This window comes from Polypterus senegalus, chromosome 6 (genome assembly GCF_016835505.1).
Source record: "Polypterus senegalus isolate Bchr_013 chromosome 6, ASM1683550v1, whole genome shotgun sequence".
Lineage (NCBI taxonomy): Eukaryota > Metazoa > Chordata > Cladistia > Polypteriformes > Polypteridae > Polypterus > Polypterus senegalus.
The window spans coordinates 58,377,227-58,389,254 of record NC_053159.1 but is presented as its reverse complement, the minus strand read 5'-3'; positions in this window follow the sequence as shown (position 1 = coordinate 58,389,254).

Sequence of the window (12,028 nt, the reverse complement as noted above, 5' to 3'; positions counted from 1 at the left end):
CTTTGCATTGCTTAATTGATGAAAATATTGCAACATAAACCCCAAATCGTTTTCAGAGGTTGCTTCCTATATGACAGTGCCCCCCATCTTATATTTATAATTGATGTTCCTTTTGCGCACATGTGGCACTTTGTACTTTTGTACACTAAACTGCATTGTCCAGATTTTCACCTAGTTTTGAAAGTCAACTGGTTCCTTTTGAATTCTTTTCACTCCTCTGTGTCTGTCATACCTCCAATTTTAGTGTCATCTGCGAATTTGACAAGTTGGGTCAATTTACTAGGATCTGTTTTGTCTCCCTTCTTGAAGACTGAATTCACATTTGCAACTCTCCAGTACTCAGTTACTTCTCTATCTTAAATGACTGCTGAAATAAGCTTCATAAGGGTTTATAGATGAGGTCGTCCATTTCTTTAAAAACAACTGGTAAGAGCGCATCAGGTCCAGTGGTTTTATTAGTCACTAGCAAAATACCCGCGTTTTGCGTAGTGGAGAAGTAGTGTGTTAAAGAAGTAATGAAAAAGAAAAGGAAACATTTTGAAAATAATGTAACATGATTGTCAATGTAATTGTTTTGTAACTGTTGTGAGTGATGAGTGTTGCTGTCATATATATATATATACTAGCAAATTACCCGCGCTTCGCAGCGAAGAAGTAGTGTGTTAAAGAAGTAATGAAAAAGAAAAGGAAACATTTTAATAATAACGTAACATGATTGACAATGTAATTGTGTTGTCATTGTCATGTGTGTTGCTGGCATATATATATATATACATACACACACACACATATAAACATATATATACATATATATATATACATATACATACATATATACATGTATATACACATATACAAATATATAAAGATATATATTGTGAAAGGACCGAGGAGACAGCAATAAGGGTTGGGGTTTCCGGCCCCGTATATTGTACAGCAACTCGTACAGAAATTAAATGGGTCAAAAGTATAAACCAAAGAGTTCATAACGCGACGCCGACTCCTGGCGTCGCGGCCATTTTATTGGGGTGGAGCCGGAAGTGGAGGGATGCCGGGAAGGACCGCAAGGGAGGATGGGAAGGATGACGTCAGGGCAAGATGGCGGAGGAAGGGCGGAAGTACCGCACTGCGGTCAATCCAAACCTATGGTGCAGGAAGGTCTTTCTTTCTACGAGGAAGCAGAGGGAGAAAGTTAATACCCCGCCATTCCCTGGCGCGTAATGGTTTCCCAGGTGCTATCGAATCAATCCGCGGCCTCCTACTCGCGCGTGCGTGACAATATATATATATATACATACAGTATATACAGATATATATATACACATACAGTGGAACCTCGGTTGGAACCGAGTTGGTCGTGAACCGAAGCAGTTTTCCCCATAGGATTGTATGTAAATACAATTAATCCGTTCCAGACCATACGAACTGTATGTAAATATGTGTAAAGATTAAGCACAAATATAGTTACGTATACCATAGAATGCACAGTGTAATAGTAAACTAATGTAAAAACATTGAATAACACTGACACAAAACACCCAGGCTCCCTGCTCAGCTACACGAGCAGGCTCACTCGCGCTCTCTCTCTCTCTCTGTAACACACACACACACACACCACCCACCCCCTCCCCTCTGTCAGCAGCACATGGAGCACTTTTTTTAAAATGAGTTTTAAGCACAGCGGAAAAAAAGGAACATTAGAACAAATCCGAACTGTATTTAAAAACCAACCACAAGCAACCAAAAAAGTAACAAGATCACGCTATTTTAGCCTTACAGCCTGATCACTGTTAACACTTTTTTAAAATGAGTTTTAAGCACAGCGGAAAATAAGGAACATTTGAAAAAGAGAAAAGTAATACTGCTACTAATCACGCCATGAACAACTCCATCTGTAAACACTTTAATGAGTTTTAACCACAGGGAAAAAAGAGAACATTTGAAAAAAGAGAAAACTAACATTGCAACAATTCACGCTACGAACTGAAAAATTAACTTTTGAAAATCCAGAATACAAAACCACCAAGAAAACTAACCTTGCATGAGTCGAAGTTCTGGCATGAAGTGTTTTCCTTCAGGGTTTTCTCTTGTGATTTCTTGGGTTTCTGGTGTTTTTAGCTGTTTAGCTGGTGGGAGCGAAAGCCTCATGCAGCCATTCCAAAAAGAAAGTTCTTGTGACCCAACCCTTTGTGTTTGACATCCACATTATTGACAGTCTGGCTTTGTTTACATTGTGCTGCTTGAAAGCACGAGGGTTTTCAAATTGGTAAATGAATAAACTGATAAATAGTTTTTCCACCTCTTCCAGCACTTGAAGCCTCTGCCTGGTTAACGCTGTAACTCCTTTTGCAATATCACCTGCTTTAATAGATTCTTTCTGCTTTAGAATAGTCGAAATCGTAGATTTTGACTTCTTGTACTCGGCGGCAAGATCAGTAACACGAACGCCACGCTCAAACTTTTCAATAATTTGTTTCTTTGCTTCGATTTCAATTTTCTTCAAAACTTTCTTCTCACCACTCTTCACTTGCTTAGATGCCATAGTTAACTGCAAAAGCACACAAAATACTGTAGAGCACAAAGAGAGCTCAAGTAAAGCACGCACGTCTGACTGAGAACAATGAACCAGCCAGGCAGGCAGGCACGTGGCTCCTCTCTCTCTGCTGTACCACCCCCACCCCCGTCAGTAGCAGGCAGGCAGGCACGTGGCTAGCTCTATTTCTCTCTCTCTCTCTCTCTCTTAGCAAGTCTGACTGAGAACAATGCAACACGTGCGGAAATCATAGGCACGCACAAACCGAAAGGGAAACTGGCTTTGTTCGTATACCGAGTGTATGGTCGTGAACCGAGGCAAAAGTTTGAACCGAGGTTCCACTGTATATATATACACATATATATATATACATACATATATATATAATATATATATATACATACATATATATATACATATACATATCTACATATATACTGTACATACACATATATATATACAAATCTACATATATATATTAGGGGTGTGACTCGATTAAAAAAATTAATCTAATTAATTAGAGGCTGTGTAATAATTAATCTTGATTAATCGTATGTAATCACACATGAAAATTTGCCCCAATTCACAAATGTTTTTTTTTTTAATTTAAAAGGGTTTTAGTGGGTGACAGAATCAAATAATAGACATGGACATGAATAATGTAAACTCAAGCTCTTTTAATTTCTGAAAAAAATAATGCTTTTAAACTGCATTTCAATTCAAAACAGAAACAAAAATATCAGCCCTGGCTAAAATTGGGCAGACTTAAAAATAAAGTGGTATTTTAAGTACTTTAAGTACATTTTCAAAATGGTATTAAATAATAATAACAAAAATTTCAACATAAAGTGCAGTTTTTCTTCTTAAAAAAATAAGGCAGAAACATAAAAGGTAATTTGACCAGCTTCACCTTCACTCTGAGTAACCTTAGCCAAAATTATTTTGTACATTAGGCTAAAACAGTGTGATCATTGAACATTTTGTAATTAGATGTAATTAGAATTACTAATGGTCACGGAAGTCCAATGATCCCCAGTAAGAGCCACAAAGTCCGCTTTCTGTAATGCATCTAATTTTGCTTGCTTTCAGTGTGCACAAAACCACGCTTTTATCAAGGCTTCCATCGGGTAGTGTTTTGAAATTAAATTTTCCTCCGATCAGTCGTAGGAACGCGCTTTATTCCGACTCTAACATTTTTGTAGCTCTGATGTGTGCATCAATGTAATCGATGTACCAGGAAATCATGCATTGACAAAAGTTCCCCTTTGCTTGGAATTGAAAGTGTGATTAAATGCGTTATGTTTTTTAACGCGTTATGGAGTACATGCATCGAAGCTTCTCAGCTGTGCTTGTGTTAAGAAAACATTTTAAAAATAACGTAACATGATTGTGAATGTAATAGTTTTGTGACCGTTATGAGTGTTGCTGTCATCAAGGATTTGATTATAATTTCTTTCATTCAGGTTCGTATTTGGACAGTTTGCACAAAAACACGCTTTTATCAAGGCTTCCGTCGGGTAGTCTTTTGAAATGAAATTTGCCTCCGATCAGTCTTAGGAACGCGCTTTGTATCCATTATTCATAAAGCTTCAATTGGTGATCTGTCTTTCTGCGTTAACCGCATATTTTTTCATACGTCTCAAACCAAGGGGATGCGAGGGTAAAATGAATCGGAAAGCGCACATACATACTCAGTGCACCCCCTCTCGGGAATCAAACCTCGGACGTCAGCGCTAGAGGCAAAGCCTCTACCATTGCGCCACGCCGTGTGGTTTGTCTATTTAAAAGTATGTAGATCGGGGTATATATATATACATATATAAAACTGCTCAAAAAAATTAAAGGAACACTTTGAAAACACATCAGGTCTCAATGGGAAAAAGAAATCCTCCTGGATATCTATACTGATATAGACTGGGTAATGTGTTAGGAACGAAAGGTTGCCACATCGTTTGATGGAAATGAAAATGATCAACCTACAGAGCCCTGAATTCAAAGACGCTCCAAAAATCAGAGTGAAAAAATGATGTGGCAGGCTAGTCCATTTTGCCAAAATTTAATTGCAGCAACTCAAAATTGTACACAGCACTTTGTATTGCCCCTGTGTTCTTGTATACATGCCTGACAACATCGGTGCATGCTTCTAATGAGATGGCAGATGGTGTTGTGGGGGATCTCCTCCCAGATCTGGACCAGGGCATCACTGAGCTCCTGGACAGTCAGATGTGCAACCTGGTGGCATTGGATGGACCAAAACAAAATGTCCCAGAGGTGTTCTATTGGATTTAGGTCAGGAAAGTGTGGTGGCCAGTCAATGGTATCAATTCCTTCATCCTCCAGGAACTGCCTGCATACACTCACCACATGAGGCCAGGAATTATTGTGCACCAGGAGCCACTGTACCAGCATAGGGTCTGACAATGGGTCCAAGGATTTCATCTTGATACCTAATGGCAGCCAAGGTGCCTTTGTCAAGCCTGTAGCGGTCTGTGTGACCCTCCATGGATATTCCTCCCCAGACAATCATTAACCCACCACCAAACTGCTCATGCTGAATGATGTTACAGGCAGCATAATGTTCTCCATGGCTTCTCCAGACCCTTTCACTTCTGTCACGTGCTCAGGGTGAACCTGCTCTCATCTGTAAAGCACAGGCACCAGTGGTGCATCTGCCAATTCTGGTATTCTATGGCGAATGCCAATCGAGCTGCATGCTGCTGGGCAGTAAGCTCAGGGCCCATTAGAGGACATGGGGCCCTTGGGTCACCCTCATGAAGTCTTTCTGGTTGTTTGGTCAGAGACATTCACACCAGTGGCCTGCTGGAGGTCATTTTGTGGGGTTCTGGCAGTGCTCATCCTGTTCCTCCTTGCCCAAAGGAGCAGATACTGGTCCTGCTGATGGGTTATGGACCTTCTATGGCCCTCTCCAGCTCTCCTAGAGTAACTGCTTGTCTCCTAGAATCTCCTCCATGCCCTTGAGACTGTGCAGGGAGACACAGCAAACCTTCTGGCAATGACACGTATTGATGTGCCATCCTGGAGAAGTTGGACTACCTGTGCAACCTCTGTAGGGTCCAGGTATCGCCTCATGCTACCAGTAGTGACACTGACTGTAGCCAAATGCAAAACTAGTGAAGAAACAGTCAGAAAAGATGAGGAGGGAAAAATGTCAGTGGCCTCCACCTGTTAAACCATTCCTGTTTTGGGGGTCATCTCATTGTTGCCCCTCTAGTGCATCTGTTGTTAATTTCATTAACACCACAGCAGCTGAAACTGATTAACTCTGCTACTTAACTGACCAGATTAATATCCCATAAGCTTCATTGACTTTATGCTATACTCTGATTAAAAAGTGTTCCTTTAATTCTTTTGAGCAGTATACAGTGGTGTGAAAAACTATTTGCCCCCTTCCTGATTTCTTATTCTTTTGCATGTTTGTCACACAAAATGTTTCTGATCATCAAACACATTTACCATTAGTCAAATATAACACAAGTAAACACAAAATGCAGTTTTTAAATGATGGTTTTTATTATTTAGGGAGAAAAAAAAATCCAAACACAGGCCCTGTGTGAAAAAGTAATTGCCCCCTGAATTGCCCCCTGAACCTAATAACTGGTTGGGCCACCCTTAGCAGCAATAACTGCAATCAAGCGTTTTCAATAACTTGCAATGAGTCTTTTACAGCGCTCTGGAGGAATTTTGGCCCACTCATCTTTGCAGAATTGTTGTAATTCAGCTTTATTTGAGGGTTTTCTAGCATGAACTGCCTTTTTAAGGTCATGCCATAGCATCTCAATTGGATTCAAGTCAGGACTTTGACTAGGCCACTCCAAAGTCTTCATTTTGTTTTTCTTCAGCCATTCAGAGGTGGATTTGCTGGTGTGTTTTGGGTCATTGTCCTGTTGCAGCAACCAAGATCGCTTCAGCTTGAGTTGACAAACAGATGGCCAGACATTCTCCTTCAGGATTTTTTGGTAGACAGTAGAATTCATGGTTCCATCTATCACAGCAAGCCTTCCAGGTCCTGAAGCAGCAAAACAACCCCAGACCATCACACTACCACCACCATATTTTACTGTTGGTATGATGTTCTTTTTCTGAAATGCTGTGTTCCTTTTACGCCAGATGTAACGGGACATTTGCCTTCCAAAAAGTTCAACTTTTGTCTCATCAGTCCACAAGGTATTTTCCCAAAAGTCTTGGCAATCATTGAGATGTTTCTTAGCAAAATTGAGACGAGCCTTAATGTTCTTTTGCTTAACAGTGTTTTGCGTCTTGGAAATCTGCCATGCAGGCCATTTTTGCCCAGTCTCTTTCTTATGGTGGAGTCGTGAACACTGACCTTAATTGAGGCAAGTGAGGCCAGCAGTTCTTTAGACGTTGTCCTGAGGTCTTTTGTGACCTCTCGGATAAGTTGACTCTGCGCTCTTGGGGTAATTTTGGTCAGCCAGCCACTCCTGGGAAGGTTCACCACTGTTCCATGTTTTTGCCATTTGTGGATAATGGCTCTCACTGTGGTTTGCTGGAGTCCCAAAGCTTTAGAAATGGCTTTATAACCTTTACCAGACTGATAGATCTCAATTACTTCTGTTCTCATTTGTTCCTGAATTTCTTTGGATCTTGGCATGATGTCTAGCTTTTGAGGTGCTTTTGGTCTACTTCTCTGTGTCAGGCAGCTCCTATTTAAGGGATTTCTTGATTGAAACAGGTGTGGCAATAATCAGGCCTGGGGGTGGCTACGGAAATTGAACTCAGGTGTGATACACCACAGTTAGGTTATTTTTTAACAAGGGGGCAATTACTTTTTCACACTGGCCATGTAGGTTTGGATTTTTTTCTCCCTAAATAATAAAAACCATTATTTAAAAACTGCATTTTGTGTTTACTTGTGTTATATTTGACTAATGGTTAAATGTGTTTGATGATCAGAAACATTTTGTGTGACAAACATGCAAAAGAATAAGAAATCAGGAAGGGGGCAAATAGTTTTTCACTCCACTGTATATACCAGCACTTCGCAGCGGAGAAGTAGTGTGTTAAAGAAGTTATGAAAAAGAAAAGGGAACATTTTAAAAATAACGTAACATGATTGTCAATATACAGTGATTGCTTTGTGAGTGGTATGAGTGTTGCTGTCATCAAGGATTTGATTATCATTATTTCTTTCAATCAGGTTCGTATTTGTAGGATGTGTTGTGTTCAAGTTACATTCCGTGTTTGTCAATCATTGTAAACATAACAGGTTTCATTCATCGATTCGTTTCTTACTGCATCAATAAACAGCTCGTCTTCCTCTTTATCTGAGACATGACACACTGCATGCACGGGTTTTTTACACTGTCTTCCTTTAGTGAGACATTGACTTTTTCCACCGTGTGCTTTGTTTCCGCAGTAGCTGCACTTATGAATATGCTTGTATGTGTCACACGCTTCATATTTTTTTGCTGCCTTCTCAATTGTGTAATTCGGTTTTTGTTCAGCACTCTTTGGAACTGTTGCTTTTTGTCTGTGCACTGCGTCAGTTCACGTGAGCCGCTCGGAAGGTTCCCAGCTGTGCTGGTGCCATCTCGTGCAATGCTGTATTTAATGTTAGCTAAGACCCGGCACTTAAAAGTTTCTCTCGCAGTTTCGCTGAGTTTGTGCCAAACACCACCCTGACCATCTCATCTTCCTCTGCATAAGCACAGTCCTTCAACCGTGAATATTTAGCGGCAGTGTTTCTATTGGATTGCCGCTGACGGACGGCCTTATATGGGCATGCTCTAAATTACGTGGGAGGCGTAACTCTGCCTCCCACGGCCATCGAGCAGAAGTCTATTATAGTATATGGATGAAAAAATAGGTTCCAGTTATGACCATTACGCGTAGAATTTCGAAATGAAACCTGCCCAACTTTTGTAAGTAAGCTGTAAGGAATGAGCCTGCCAAATTTCAGCCTTCTACCTACACGGGAAGTTGGAGAATTAGTGATGAGTGAGTGAGTGAGTGAGTGAGTGAGTGAGTGAGTGAGTGAGTGAGGGCTTTGCCTTTTATTAGTATAAACTTTCTTTCTGTCTCATAATTCAGAAGTGAATGAAAAGAGGAATGAAGAAGTATTAGTCTTACTGATCAATAATCCTTTATGTCATCCACATTTGAATGAGACTTGGTATGTCTCCTAATCATGTTGGCAGAAAGTGGAATGTAACATAACAATAATCACTATACACCAAATTAAAGATTTTCATGGCATAAAATAAAAATAGGAATGATCTTGAACTCAAATTGGTAAGAAATGGAATTGTACTCAGTCTAAAGGCTTCACACTTTTTAATCATCACAGGAAACAATTTTGTGGAAAATAAATTATTGATGTAAGTTTCTTTTGGTGGGTCATCCCTCTCTTAACGTGGAGGTTACAAAACCCTATATCAATACTTAGCATGAAAAATGAACATTCAGAGAAAGCCTAGAGATCGAGCAAGCAGCCTTCCATCCCGCTTCACCTCTAATGTCTGCCACAAGCTACGATGACATGCTGTCATGTCCAGGACATAAATTATTCAAAAAAGTGCACAGTTGGGTGTAATGCAAAGACCCAAGGGTACTGAATATTTAATGTATTATCATGCGCACATGCAGCAGGACACTGTAGCCTTTCACCTGCTACAAGCCAGGTGCACGTCTTGTCTGAATGGGTAGGAAAACAAAAGGATGGCTCCTTCTGTGTCATGTCTGAATTCCTGCCAGTTAACAAAGGACTGCACTTCGCTATCAATCTGTCTCTATCTTGGATAACAGAAACTAAGATGCACCAAATGCTCACTTTCTGCTTTATAGGTAGTATATTTGAGGAGAGAAGCTAAAATTTCTGGTGATTTTTATCTGAATGTGTGTATATCATTCTGTAAAAAAATATGACAAGTAGAGTAAAATGACTTCTGTGTTTTCTGAAAGTTTTCCATCCTGTCTCTATAATGTATAAAATTCTGAAAGTAGTCTTTCTGTTTTTCTATTTAGCTAATCTGTTTCTGACTAAGAGTGTTTCTTTGCATTTAGAAACAAAGTAGGCCTGTTTATCATTTTCATCAAGGCTCCACAATCTATACTAATCCCTACTATTTTCTACTGTTCTTTTTTGTTGTTTTTTTTTTTGTGGTGGTGGTCTGTGCCACCACCACCTCATCCATGCACCCACCATGCAGTCTCTACATTGATGGATTGAAGGCAGTACCCCAGATGTCCATATGACCATCATCATCATCAAATTCTTTCAGATGAAGCCTAAAAACCATAAGGACTTATTTCAATCATTTATGTTAGGTAGAATGCCTGGAGGGGGCTGGGCATTCTCGTGGCCTTGGATCCCCTGCAAATGTTGTGTTTTTTTTCTTCAGCCTATCTGCAGTTTTTATTTTACTTTTTTTTTTTCTTTTCTCTTGGCCATCAACATTTATTTATTTTTTTATTTTTTATTTATTCTTTACTTTGGGTTAGACCATTTGTATGAAAATATGCTATATAAATAAATGTTGTTATTGTCATTGTAGGGTTGTAGCATGCTAAAATAATAGAGGGGTAGGTGCAGATTTATTCTCTGGACAAAAGTTTGTTGGGGATATGATGCATAAGCTTAACTATGAAGAAAATGATAAAATGCGAACCTGCAAACAACATACATGATAGATAGATAGATAGATAGATGCCATTTACAACATATACCATGCAGTTCATGCCAAGCTGTATAAGTGGGATAAACATTTAAAACACTCGTAACACCCATACAAGAACATATAAGTTTAATTATAAATAAAATCACACGTGCTTTGAACTTGTGTCCTCCACCTATATGTGTTAGGTTGAGGTGGAGGTTCGCCCCCTAGCGTACGACAACAGTTATTACAGACTTACAAAATCCCTCTGATAAAACCCACATTGACACAAAACAAACCATCTAACATACAAAAACAAAGTAGAAAAAACACCTGCATTTACTGTTTTATCTTTGGGAGTTGACAGGGAGTTAAAGAAATATGATCCATGTTAGGACAGCTGCAACAAACACTTCATATGAGTCAATATAAGTCCTGAAAAGAACTATAATCCTTAGTGTATTGATTAAAGTTCTGATCCAAAAAGGTGAATTAAAAATGTGATGCTGCAGATATTATAGACAAACACAAAAAGTTACTTTTATTTAGAGCCGGCATCCTTTTAAATCTTCCCTGCAGGACTAAGACAGTCTGGTGGCATAGTTATCCCATGGCCTGATGGGAAATTAAGTGCATTCAAGTAGCACTGCTACAACCTAAATTTACTAACATGGTTAAAAGTTGTTACTCCTTCTCTCATGACTTGTATAACTCTGTTATGTCCCATCTCTTTACAATTTCAAATTTTTTGAGACAAGCCTGTTTTTATTCACCTAAATTTAAACTAAACAGGAAAACCACACAGCTATCCCCGACTCCTCTATGGAATGACAGCAAAACCAGAGTAAGGGGCAACCAACACTACTTTCCTATTGACCACCAGTACAAAGACACACCCATGACCACCAAAAATGGTTAATTAAAACCAATTATTAATAAGAATAACCACAAGCATTGTTTAAAAAACAATCAGCAGGATCTGTAATAGACGAAATGGAGCAAGAGATCTCTTGAAAAATTGGAATTGCTTTTGAATACATTTCTTTCATTTTTTTTTTGCTAGTTTTGATAGAGTGCATTATTTATCATATGCTCTATTGCAGCATCCAGGTAATAAATAGTCAAGCAGTCGATGTGTTAAACAGATGCTAAAAGTTTGAAGCTAACTGCCTGCCTTTAATGAATCCATTTTCATCTTGCAATATGACAGAAGAAAGCATTTTCTCAGTCCTTCTAGAATAAGCTTCAGAGAGTAATTTAACATCATTATTCAAAAGTGAAACTGATCTGTATAATGGACATTGTAGTAAATACTTTTCTTTGGAAAAATGGTAATTTAATGTTTGTGAAAAGTTTGAAGCAAAAGTTGGTTTTCTCTAGCATCTTTGAATATTATTAATAATTATGGAGTGTTTTTATAAATTTGACTGAGAAGCCATCAGGGCCTGCTGCTTCCCCACTTTGGAGTGAGTTTATAACATCCAGTAGTTCTGAGAGTATCAGATGTTTGTCAAGTTCTTCTGTGCTCTTGAGTATCATACTGTTGTATTTGTATTGTATCAAAATACTTTTTCGATTGTGTCTCATCTTCTTTAAACTGAGTGGAACATAAAGACTAATACTACTCCCTAAATGTGTATGTTATATTTTTATGGTCCATGATGTTATCTCAAGTTATGTTTGTAATTTGGAGACAAGACAGATTCATGATGAATTCTGGAAATCTCACTGATTAAACCTGACACCTTCTTGGTCACCATTTTTTTTTTAATGAGACAATTTGAAATAATCTGTCCTCTCAAAAATACCTTCAGTGATGTCCTTTGGAAACCTCTAAGGATGTGCTAGTCCCTTAAAAACT